This window comes from Triticum dicoccoides, chromosome 7B (genome assembly GCF_002162155.2).
Source record: "Triticum dicoccoides isolate Atlit2015 ecotype Zavitan chromosome 7B, WEW_v2.0, whole genome shotgun sequence".
Taxonomy (NCBI): Eukaryota; Viridiplantae; Streptophyta; class Magnoliopsida; order Poales; family Poaceae; genus Triticum; species Triticum dicoccoides.
In genome coordinates, this window is record NC_041393.1 from 711258127 (window position 1) to 711271159 (window position 13033).

At 44.4% G+C, this 13033-nt stretch overlaps 2 long non-coding RNA genes across 4 annotated transcripts; both read right to left on the minus strand.

The window, feature by feature from the left end:
• Nucleotides 1-4803: 4803 nt before the first annotated feature.
• Nucleotides 4804-8700, minus strand: LOC119341505. 2 transcript variants are annotated; one of them, XR_005165128.1, is made up of 5 exons: nt 7996-8700; nt 7001-7259; nt 6539-6679; nt 6176-6246; nt 4804-5056 (listed from the first exon to the last, which is right to left on the minus strand). It is a non-coding gene; the product is annotated as an uncharacterized LOC119341505 (long non-coding RNA). The 2 variants fall into 2 exon arrangements; XR_005165127.1 differs by having other exon boundaries at nt 6332-6679.
• Nucleotides 8701-9735: 1035 nt separating this feature from the next.
• On the minus strand, nt 9736-10734 carry LOC119340802. Of its 2 annotated transcripts, none has more exons than XR_005164684.1 (3): nt 10204-10734; nt 9931-10105; nt 9736-9829 (listed from the first exon to the last, which is right to left on the minus strand). It is a non-coding gene; the product is annotated as an uncharacterized LOC119340802 (long non-coding RNA). The 2 variants fall into 2 exon arrangements; XR_005164685.1 differs by having other exon boundaries at nt 9736-9839.
• Nucleotides 10735-13033: the final 2299 nt, after the last annotated feature.

Sequence of the window (13033 nt, forward strand, 5' to 3'; positions counted from 1 at the left end):
CGGCGACAGGGATGAGGAGGGTGGGCTCGGGGAGGCACACGGCGACGGGGACGAGGACGGCGCGGGCTCGGGGAGGCCGGCGACAAGGACGGCGCGGGCTCGGGGAGGCCCTGGACGAGGACGGCGCGGGCTCGGGGAGGCCGGCGACGAGGACGGCGCGGGCTCGAGAAGGCCGGCGATGAGGACGGCGCGGGCTCGGGGAGGCGACGGCCTTGGCAGCGGCGGCGACGACGGCGAGGTGGAGCAGCCTGGCGGCGTCGAGGAGGTCGGCGTCGTCAGGGGCAACTAGCGATGAAATTCTGATTTTTTGCAAAGTGTTTGCTTATATAGCAAAGCCATTGGTCCCGATTCGTGAAACCAACCGGGACTAATGCACCCTTTAGTCCCAGTTGGTGGCACCAACCGGGACCAAAGGCCTCTTTTTCGGCAGCCCAAAGGGCGGAAGCGGCGGCCTTTGGTACCGGTTGGTGCCACCAACTGGGACCAATGCCCCCTTTAGTCCCGATTGGTGCCACCAACCGGGACCAAAGGCCCCTGTGATACCCGCGTCGGGGCCAAAGTTTAGTCCCACCTCGCTAGTTGAGAGGGGCGTGCAGTGGTTTATAAGCCCCACTGCCGCACCCCTCTCGAGCTCCTCTCCACCGCAGGCTTTCGGGCCTACTTGCTATTGCTTTGCCTGATGGGCCTTCTGGGGCTACCACGGGCCTGAATCATGGCCCATAGTAGCGTTTCTAGTCGTATTCAGGCCGTGGGGGCCCAGTAGGAGGCATTTTTTGTTTTTTGTTTTCTTTACTTATTGTTGCTATTTTTATTTTTTTCCAGTTTTTTTGTTTTGTTTTCTGCATTATTTATTTTCTTTTGTTTTTTTGCTTTATTTTTTAATTCTTTTTTGCTTTTAGTTTTAGGAAAATTATAAACTTTCTGTTAGTGCCATTAGTTTTCAAATTTGAAAACACTTTTTTTTGTTTTTTTGTTTTCTTTCTTGCTTTATTTATTTTGTTTTGTTTCTACTTACAACAAAATACTTATTGTTGCTATTTTTAATTATTACGAGGGCCGAACCATAAGACATTAAAGCATTTCAAATGAACTCTGAAAAAGTTGAAAGTTGGCATGGTATCATAAATTGACCCACATAGCATGTGCATGTACAAAACGGACAATGGTATCATACTCGTCAGTTACAAAGTTGGCATGATATCATCATAATAGTTGCGGGAGAAAGTCTTCACTTTTTCTTCGCTTGTGTCATTTGCTTATTGCGCCGTAACCATGAATAATCTTCATCGTTTATCAGGATGCTGGGGTCAGCCTTGACTTTGAAGGGAGGAATTTCATGAAACTTTTCATAATCTTCAGACATGTCTGTCTTGCCCTCCACTCCCACGATGTCCCTTTTTCCTGAAAGAACTATGTGGCGCTTTGGCTCATCATATGATGTATTCGCTTCCTTATCTTTTCTCTTTCTCGATCTGGTATACATGTCCTTCACATAGATAACCTGTGCCACATCATTCGCTAGGACGAACGGTTCGTCAGTGTACCCAAGATTTTTCAGATCCACTGTTGTCATTCCATACTGTGGGTCTACCTGTACCCCGCCTTCTGACAGATTGACCCATTTGCACTTAAACAAAGGGACCTTAAAATCATGTCCGTAGTCAAGTTCCCATATGTCCACTATGTAACCATAATATGTGTCCTTTCCCCTCTCGGTTGTTGCATCAAAGAGGACACCGCTGTTTTGGTTGGTGCTCTTTTGATCTTGGTCAATCATGTAAAATGTATTCCCATTTATCTCGTATCCTTTCCAAATCAATATAGTCAAAGACGGTCCCCTAGACAACAAGTACAGCTCATCACAAACAGTGTTGTCACCTCTGAGACGTGCTTCCAACCAACTGCTGAAAGTCCTGATGTGTTCACATGTAATCCAGTCGTCGCACTGCTCCGGGTGTTTGGAGCGCAGACTGTTCTTGTGTTCATTGACATACGGGGTCACCAAGGTAGAGTTCTGTAGAACTGTGTAGTGTGCTTGAGACCAAGAATATCCGTCCCTGCATATTATGGAGTCCCTTCCAAGCGTGCCTTTTCTAGTCAGTCTCCCCTCATACCGCGATTTAGGGAGACCTATCTTCTTAAGGCCAGGAATGAAGTCAACACAAAACCCGATGACATCCTCTGTTTGATGGCCCATGGAGATGCTTCCTTCTAGCCTAGCGCGGTTACGGACATATTTCTTTAGGACTCCCATGAACCTCTCAAAGGGGTACATATTGTGTAGAAATAGGGGGCCCAGAATGACAATCTCGTCAACTAGATGAACTAAGATGTGCGTCATGATATTGAAGAAGGATGGTGGGAACACCAGCTCGAAACTGACAAGATATTGCACCACATCACTCCTTAGCCTTGGTATGATTTCTGGATCAATCACCTTCTGAGAGATTGCATTGAGGAATGCACATAGCTTCACAATGTCTAATCGGACGTTTTCCGGTAGAAGCCCCCTCAATGCAACCGGAAGCAGTTGCATCATAATCACGTGGCAGTCATGAGACTTTAGGTTCTAAAACTTTTTCTTTGCCATATTTATTATTCCTTTTATATTCGACGAGAAGCCAGTCGGGACCTTCATACTAAGCAGGCATTCAAAGAAGATTTCCTTCTCTTCTTTGGTAAGAGCATAGCTGGCAGGACCTTCATACTGCTTTGGAGGCATGCCGTCTTTTTCGTGCAAACGTTGCAGGTCCTCCCGTGCCTCAGCTGTATCTTTTGTCTTCCCATACACGCCCAAGAAGCCTAGCAGGTTCACGCAAAGGTTCTTCGTCACGTGCATCACGTCGATCGAAGAGCGGACCTCTAGGTCTTTCCAGTAGGGTAGGTCCCAAAATATAGATTTCTTCTTCCACATGGGTGCGTGTCCCCCAGCGTCACTCGGAACAGCTAGTCCGCCGGGACCCTTTCCAAAGATTACATGTAAATCATTGACCATAGCAAGTACGTGATCACCGGTACGCATGGCGGGCTTCTTCCGGTGATCTGCCTCGCCTTTGAAATGCTTGCCTTTCTTTCGACATTGATGGTTGGTCGCAAGAAATCGACGATGCCCAAGTACACATTCTTCCTGTAGCTTGTCAGGTATATACTATCGGTGTCAAGTAAACAGTGCGTGCATGCGTGATATCCCTTGTTTGTCTGTCCTGAAAGGTTACTGAGAGCGGGCCAATCGTTGATGGTCACGAACAGCAACGCCTTTAGCTTAAATTCCTCCTGTTTGTGCTCATCCCACGTACGTACACCGTTTTCATTCCACAGCTGTAAAAGTTCTTCAACTAATGGCCTTAGGTACACATCAATGTCGTTGCCGGGTTGCTTAGGGCCTTGGATGAGAACTGACATCATAATGAACTTCCGCTTCATGCACATCCAAGGAGGAAGGTTATACATACATAGAGTCACGGGCCAGGTGCTGTGATTGCTGCTCTGCTCCCCGAAAGGATTAATGCCGTCCGCGCTTAAAGCAAACCATACGTTCCTTGGCTCACTTGCAAACTCATCCCAGTACTTTCTTTCGATTTTTCTCCACTGCGACCCGTCAGCGGGTGCTCTCAACTTCCCGTCTTTCTTACGGTCCTCACTGTGCCATCGCATCAACTTGGCATGCTCTCCGTTTCTGAACAGACGTTTCAACCGTGGTATTATAGGAGCATACCAACTCACCTTCGCAGGAACCCTCTTCCTGGGGGGCTCGCCGTCAACATCACCAGGTTCATCTCGTCTGATCTTATACCGTAATGCACCGCATACCGGGCATGCATTCAGATCCTTGTACGCACCGCGGTAGAGGATGCAGTCATTAGGGCATGCATGTATCTTCTGCACCTCCAATCCTAGAGGGCATACGACCTTCATTGTTGCGTATGTACTGTCGGGCAATTCATTATCCTTTGGAAGCTTCTTCTTCAATATTTTCAGTAGCTTCTCAAATCCTATGTCAGGCACAGCATTCTCTGTCTTCCACTGCAGCAATTCCAGTACGGTACCGAGCTTTGTGTTGCCATCTTCGCAATTGGGGTACAACCCTTTTTTGTGGTCCTCTAACATGCGATCGAACTTCAGCTTCTCCTTTTGACTTTCGCATTGCGTCCTTGCATCGACAATGACCCGGCGGAGATCATCATCATCGGGCACATCGTATGGTTCCTCTTGATCTTCAGCAGCTTCGCCCGTTGCAGCATCATCGTCACTACACCACGACACTCAAAGCAGCGTCAAACAATCTGTTGGCATAGGTCACCTAAGGCGACACATTTACAGTCGGCAAAAACCTTTACCGACAGAAAGGAGCTGCCGCCTATAGTCCTGCCGGGATAGGTCTTTACCGACAGATAAATCTACGGCGACAGACAATATGACTGTGTTGGTGAGATCTATGGCGACATACATTTCTACACCGACGGACTATGCTACGCCGACAGATCATCTGACGGTGTGTTATGCCGACACACTGTGCAACGTCCATTGTTACCCCGACAGTTTTTCTGCCAGTGCGTTATGCCGACAGATAGTGCGATGTCAGATACTTGCGCTGACACATTTGCTGCCACGGTTCTATATTTCAGCACATATGAAAATGCATCATATTTTGAATCAAACTACATTCATAATATTCAGTTCATGTTCAATACGCAATACATATACAAACAATTGCACTCTTCTGTTCATCACAAGGTATCATTGATTAATGCATCCATTCAATATATACATAGAAGATTCAGTAGTTTTCTTCACTAAAGATGGCTACAACCATGAAGGAAATACACAAGTCAGATATACAAGATAGGCATGTTACAAACATAATGGCTAAAATTCCTAAGAGACCAAGTGCTTGATCACTGGACTGACTACGGAATATTATCGAAGACCAACTCTTCAATCTCCAAGCCAAATCAACTTCTGTATGAACAAAATGTGTCATCCATGTTTTCAGCAAAAGCAATCGCGAGGACATCTTCAATCAACTAGCGGGCTTGGTACTTTCTATCATTTGTCCCTACAAAATAATTCAGCAATCATATAAATAATACAATTTGTTCAACTTCGTGAGTGTGTCCAAAGATCCAAGAAATAAAAGATGTACAACATACAAGCTCGCTTACAAGAAAGGTAAACAAATACTTGACTGCATGACCTCTCCAATAAAAATTATGCATGTCTTTTTATTTACTATTGCATTTGAAACATAAAACAAATAAGGAGGCCTTTTATCTACTAAATAAAGGATCTAAAAAATAAAGCCAGTTATCTCAAAAATATAATAATTATGCAAAGATTCAAGTTACAAAAGATAACCTTATTAGAATGTAAACCAAAGTCAGCATAGCACCTAGCATATTAGAAATGGCTTACTATAAAAATGTCTGGACTTGTTGATGAGCAATCAGGTATGTTCTAAGACAAGATGAGTAAGGTCCTTAGTGTAATTTCAGAGATTTCGAAGTTAATGAATCGGCAAAAAATCACATAAGTACTATTACATATACATGTACCAGCAGTCATATATGTAGTAGTGCACAATAGAGGTACACAGGATATTGCTTGTGTTCTGGTTCATGCATGCTATGAAACATTGTGTGGTACACAATAGAGGTTTGCATATATTGTTTTCTGATATGGTTAAAATCCTGAGACTAAACAGATGCTCAGAAAGCTACCAAAACTATTTTTCTCTAAAAAAGGAGTCAGATGTAAACCTAATATGTGGGCTGAACTGAATATTCTTCCCTAAAAAATAATGGAAGTAGATTTTTTGTGGTTGATCTTTAAAAGAAAGGAGGCTTCATTTTAGCTACTAGGAATTGCACACTTACGGACATTTGTACCACTCACCTTATTTGAACAAGTATGCAAGCAAACATTTAATTTAGCTTGGTGTACTAAATCACACATTTCTGCTAGCTTCCATGATTAAGTCTGTGAACTTGATACTATTTGCATGATAATGGGGGTTGCGCTACACACATGTAAATATAGAAACCAAACATTCTATGTTCTGCTATAACCCAGATTTAGTATCACTTTATCGTGCCCATTATGAACCTATGTCTTCCTGACCCATCAAACAAAACATAGCAGGTGTCATCTCACGGAAAAAAGTTCACAAGAATAATACCTGATATAACTTAGCAAAAGTCGTCTGAATTAGAAGTTCCATTTGCCATCTTGTGCTACAATCCGTGAGAGCTATGGAGGGCCATGCACAAAAAACTAAATTAGTGTCCACATGTTTTAGATAAGACTCAAAAAAGCCGACAACTAAGCATTGTACCACGGGCTGAGAGACAGAACTATTAGGCAATGGTGTTTCCACATTTTGGATTCCTAGAGAAAAAAGAACTTGATGCATCTCTCCAATTTTTCATTGCATTTGTTCCATGCGCTCTAGTAGAGTACAAACTTGTTCATCTTGTCGACGAAATTTGAATTCTAATTCAAGCTTTGTTGGCGGTTTAGCCTTTGTTCCTTGTGTACCCACATTTTGAGGAGTTGGTCCCAGACATAACTTTCGCACACCTCCTCTTGGTTCCTTCTCTCCAAAAACATGTGCGTGAAAATCTCCTTGTGTAGGTTTTTCCTTCAATTCTGTGTGGAGTTCAGCTGCTTCTTCAGGTTGTTTCTGCAAAAAAATAGAGCAAATGAGGCACCTAAAATTATTTCTAGAATGACCTCAATGTAGTTTTTACTCGTCATCAATTAATATGCAGTCACAAGCACGGCTGTACTAAAGAAAAGCACATGATGTGTATCCCTGACTAACAATTAGTGTCTCTGCTTGTGTGGTAGGAACTCCAGTTTTATGTGATGTGCTTTGATAAATATTTCATCTACCCGCAGGTCATAGTCATGTTCTTCAGCCCGCAACAAATTATTTTCCCTAGTAATTAGAAAACCTAACAAATCGGATACATCACTTTAAAAAAAAGGTGCTTGATTTTACCAATTCATGCCTGCTACGAGCGTAACTCTTGATGCCAGCTACATATAGCAATGAGAACTCCGAATAACTTTCTTCTTGGCTGGCTGGGACAAGCCACCTACTTCCCCAGAGGGCCTCATGTTTTCTCCCAATGCTAAATATTTCTTGTTTATTTCAACAAGAGCTCTCAACATATTTTTGTTTTCTGCAATACTTGCTAGCCTCAATTGTTCATATACAGGGAGCTCACTTCCAACTCTTGTTCCTTCCATCTTTTCTCCTGCAAATAGCACATATCAGACCATGATGCTTAATAAAAAAAATAGTGCAAAAGATATGAAAAGTGAGTAAATTATGTAATGAGTTAAATACATGGCCACAGCTTTTATCGAGAAGTAGAAGATTAAAACTGCACCATCCACCAATTTCGGGTGAAGTAGCATAATTAAGAAACATAGTTAAGAAAATATAGGAAACATAGTTATGAAAAATAGGAGATATAGTTATGAAATATGGATAGGAGAAGTGGGCATTCACTTCGAATATACATACCAAATAGACAAAAATTAAATAATGGGCGCTAAGGAAGAATAAACTGAGACAAGAGAAATGCAATTTGCCATCACCCCTTTTATCCCTAAAATTCTGTGACTGATTTCTAAATTTCACGGAGCTCTCCACTTGAGCAGACTAAAACAGAAGTTAAATGTGATATGCCACAAACAGACTTGAGCATACAGTAAGTGGAGGCTATGTTGGCAGATTTAGAAGGTTTCTTGATTCAATACACAAACATTAAAGTTGTGATCCGTGAGCACCTAGATTATGAGAAAACTACAGATTAAGAGTGAAAGAACAAGAAAATATCCAGTACAAGAAAAAGAAAATTCAGAGACATGAGATACACTGAAGGCACTAGTATGGACTATACGCAATTGTAAGGCTAACCCTCAGTCCCTGTTTTCATGGCATAAACAGACAAAGAAAAAGGATCACGGGCAGATTTACAATCTTACCCAACATACAAGAAATCTGAATCTTCGGTGTTATTTAACTGAAGGTTCTGTGTCAAAATGCAGAATCTGGTGAATTAGATCTCTGAAGTGTAGGGAACTCTCCACTTGAACATCCAGAAACAGCAATGTTGAACCAAAAGGTGTGCCACAACTCTGTTACATTTTCTTTTCTAAATCTGCACCCTCTAGTAGTTAAAGCTGGTCTCTGAATGTTAATATGTGCAGAAGTTACTAATAAACCTTCTTACATGAGCATGCCCACCACTGGATAAATGAAAAGACAAGATGCGAGAGTAGACAAGATTAAAGAAGACAGAACAAGAGCAAAGCCTAGAACTTATATAGGAGTAGATGCAAAGGAAAAAACTCGGTTTACCTATAGTGGCCTGGAGACTGGAGTCGGGGCAAGACAAGGGGTGCCGATCTGGACAGGGGTCGCTGGTGGAGGAATACGAATAGCAGGGCGACTCCAGAACTCAATTGCCTCCTTGCCAGCGGACTATGCGCCGACTCCTAGGCAGTGAACTAGGCGGCGGCTCCTCGTATGTAGATGGGGCGGCGTCTCCTCGGCTGCAGATGGGGCAGCAACTCCTCGGCAGTGTATAATAGGGCAGCACGCAGGACTAGACGTCGGGCCAAGGGATGGGATGCCGGGGTGGGAGAGGCGGCGGAGCAAGCAAATTTGCCGGCAGGTCGGGGGCGGCGGCGGCGGCGATTTAGGTTTAGGTTGAATGTGTGTGCTGCGAGAGAGGTCGGACGTGGGGGATTGGGGGGAGGAAACTTACCGAAGTACTAGCTAAGTGTCCGTGCGTTTGCCACGGATTAACAAATATATATATACAAAGAGAAAATTCATGTGACATGAGAGTCAAAGGTCATTTCTATGGGATGATATCTCATGGTCATGATCTAGTAGATACATACATCTCGTCATTGTCTTTCTTCCACACTCCATGTCTGAGCTACCACGCGACATTCGACTTCCTTCTCTCACCATGCATGCTTTTATCTCCTATTTCTCCTACCTTTACCTTACACGACAGTACCAAGTTTCTTGTCCAACTATCATAATCTTCTCCGGTAGGGCACCCCCTTAGATTATTACTGACTTGTACATGTTGCAAATAAGATCAACGAAAATGGATACTAAATTTCTGATGAGAAATGAGAATTCAGGGCAATATCTTCCCAAGACAATAATAATTCCAAGACAATCTTTTTATACCTTCTGTCAACATTGGGACACACATTCCACACAATAAGCATGCAATGATGTTGATACTTGATTAATTGTCATTATATGTCTACAGTAAAGATAACTTTACTCAAAACCGCCTATCTTAGCCAAATCAACAAATCTCTCTCACTAATGCAATTTTCTTTAGAAAACAAATAATAGATTCTTGCCTATCTTAGCCAAATCAACGGATCTCTTTCATTAATGCAATTTGCTTTAGCAAACAAATAATAGATTCTTTCCTACCTTAGCCAAATCAACGGATCTCTCCCATTAATGCAATTTGCTTTAGCAAACAAATAATAGATTCTTTCCTACCTTAGCCAAATCAATGGATCTCTCCCCGGTTCGCTTGGCGCGTTTCGGTGGGTGGGCGTGGGGGTGGGGGTAATTTGATGGAAATAAACCGGTTGAAAATAAACCGGTTGAAAATAAACGGATCCTGTCTCACTCTTCACTTTCTTTACAATAAACTTCAGAATAGCAATCTTGGTGAGTGATCTCGATGGGGTTCAATCGGCGTGGCGCACCGCTGATTCTTCCAGGAGCGGGTGCTGAGAGGAAGGATCCCAAACCTCCATTGTCAATCGGCCAGAGCTGCATCGTCCTTTGGATCAGAGCGTGGACGGGATCAAGACGGTAGGGTTTGAGGAATTTGTAGGACATGAGGGTTTATGGTTGGCAGCACGAGAACTCACCCATATCTTGGCAGACGGCAGGCCCGAGGTGCGGTCGTGTTCATGCTTCGGGAGCTGCCACATGCTGTCCTCGCCGCCATCAGCGACACCACCGCCATCGCCTGTTGCCACCACTTCAGCGCCACGAGCGTGGGACCGAGGGACGAAGGGAAGGGAAGGAAGTGAATTGACGTACCTATGTTTGGTATATATCATACGAGGAATCAAAACTGGATGCACGTGAAAGCATAGAGATGGGAGAGGAGGACAGAGGAAGGGAAGGGCAAGAGGAACCTGAGGATGTGCGATGAAGGAGCGATGCCAAAACATCACAAAGGGGGACCCATAGCTCGTCACGTAGCGCGGCCGCCTCATTGCCGGCTGCCACCCCGCGCTACCGCCTCCGTGCGCAGGTTCCGTTCGTGGAGCGTGAGGAGCGCATGACCTGCCTTCACCGCGGCCTGGTCCTCCCCACTATCGTGAAGCTCGCCCGCATCGCCGCCCCAATTGCTCAGGATGACGGATGAAGATCCTGCAACAGCGACGTGGGTGAGGGATGCAGCCGACGATGGAGGGATGATTTTCGTGGCTAAACCCTCCCTATCAAAATAACTACTTAAAAAAGGCAAAGATCGATGCATTAGGAAAATTAGGATTTGGAATTGATTGTCATAAAACAAAATTTTATTAATTGATAACGTGCTATCGGTACATGCCCGTTTATAACGTGTCTAGTTAGGAAACTTTGGAAAAGTTAGGAAAGTTTTTATTGTGAGGGTAAAAAAATCAATGTGAGGAGATATGGTGGTGGGATATGAGACGAAAATAAACCAGACGAAATATAACCAGACGAAAATAAACCATGGACGCAATCCTACCAACTGCTCCATTAGGAGTAGATATTTGGGCTTTCACGCATCGCTTGCCGCTCGGTACTTTGGGCTGTGCCGCGCAGCTGAAAGTAAGTGGGGCATGCTAAGACCAGGCCGACACTTTTACTGTGGCAAAGCTTCGGCGACACTTAATCCAGTGGTAGTCAAACATATGCCGACACATATCGAGTGGATGAACTACCAAACTTTACCAACAGACTAAACATCGAAAATGTTGAACAAACCCTAATGTTTTTTGTGTCGGCGTTGTTCTAGATAGACAATGCGTCGGAAATGCACACCTATACCAACAGATGCATGTTGGTGTTGTGGTGTCGTGGTGTAGTGCGTGCACATCGTCTGGTTTCTCTTGATGTTCAGTAGCATCACCGTATTCAGGGGGCACATAGTTGTCATCGTACTCTTCTTCTTCGCCGTCTTCCATCATAACCCCTATTTCTCCGTGCCTCGTCCAAACATTATAGTGTGGCATGAAACCCTTGTAAAGCAGGTGGGTGTGGAGGATTTTCCGGTCAGAGTAAGACTTCGTATTCCCACATATAGGGCATGGACAACACATAAAACCATTCTGCTTGTTTTCCTCAGCCACTTCGAAAAAATCATGCACGCCTTTAATGTACTCGAAGGTGTGTCTTCAACCGTACATCCATTGCCGGTTCATCGGCGTGCATTATATATAATTAAGTGTGTCAAAAATCATTATAGAACATCATGAATAGATAATTAAGTGATCAAATTAATAGAAGTTCATCAAAACCAAAGTACATACATAGTTCTCATCTAACAACATAAAGCTCTGCAGAGCATCTAAATTAATTAAACCATACACTGAAACTATGTAAATCATTTCAATGCGAAAACAAATGCGATCATATTCACAACCAATGTAACAACTGATCCAACGGCATAATGATACCAAGCCTCGGTATGAATGTCATATTTTCTAATCTTTCTAATCTTCAAGCGCATTGGATCCATGTTGATCTTGTGATCATCGACGACATCCGCAACATGCAACTCCAATATCATTTTCTCCTCCTCAATTTTTCTAATTTTTTCCTTCAACAAATTGTTTTCTTATTCAACTAAATTTAACCTCTCGACAATAGGGTCGGTTGGAATTTCTGGTTCAACAACCTCCTAGATAAATAAAATCTATGTCACGTTGGTCGGCATAATTGTCATAAACAATAAATGAACCAATAGTTATGAAAAGATAATATATACCACATCCGAATCATAGACAGGACGAGGGCCGATGGGGGCGGATACCAAAACCATCGCACTATATAAGATGCAATAATAAAAGTAAGAAAATTATACAAGTATCTATATAAACATACAAGTAAGAATTTTTTTTCCTTTCAGAAAGAAGATAAGAACAAGAGGCTCACCACAGTGGTGCCGACGACGAGATCGGCGCGGGCGATCGACGGCGATGCAGACGGGGACGGGACGTGATGGACCGCTAAACCTAGACAAATATTGAGGAAAATGGAGCTTGGAGGTCGAGCTTGGAGAGGAGAAAGCTTAAGTAGTGTGGCTCGGGCATTCCATCGAGCACCTCGTGTGCATAGGAGGTGAGCTAGAGCACCATAAAGCTCTCCCCTCGCCGGCCACGAAAAACAAAGCAGTGGGAGTGCTCTGCTCGCGGGCGAGGGGTATATATAGGCAACTAATTGGTCCCGGTTCGTGGCCAGAACCGGGACTAAAGGGTAGCCTTTGGTCCCGGTTCAAGCCACCAACCGGGACCAATGGTGGTGGGCCAGGAGCAAGGCCCATTAGTCCCCGTTCGTGCAACCAACCGGGACCGATAGGTCCAGTCGAACCGGGACCAATGGCCCACGTGGCCCGGCCGGCCCCCGTGGCTCACGAACCGGGTCCAATGCCCCCATTGGTCCCGGTTCTGGATTGAACCGGGACTAATGGGTTGGCCCGGCCTGGACCATTGCCCCCTTTTCTACTAGTGACCGCCTTCTCCATTGGTGGCTACGCCGCAGGAGGGCCTCACCAGGGAAGAAGGAAGTTGTCACAGCTTGCTTTGGATAGAGAAGCCGAGATGTGTCGTTTGCCACCTCTGTTGTTGGTGGCCGATGCGTTGGCCGGGGCTGTATAGGAGAAAGGAACCTTGTCGGGGTCGCGGTCCACACATCATAGCATCACCGCATGCTTCTGCTCTGTAGCCGCACCGAGCACTGGTCGTTTGAGAGCCTGATGGTGGAAGGCATCCA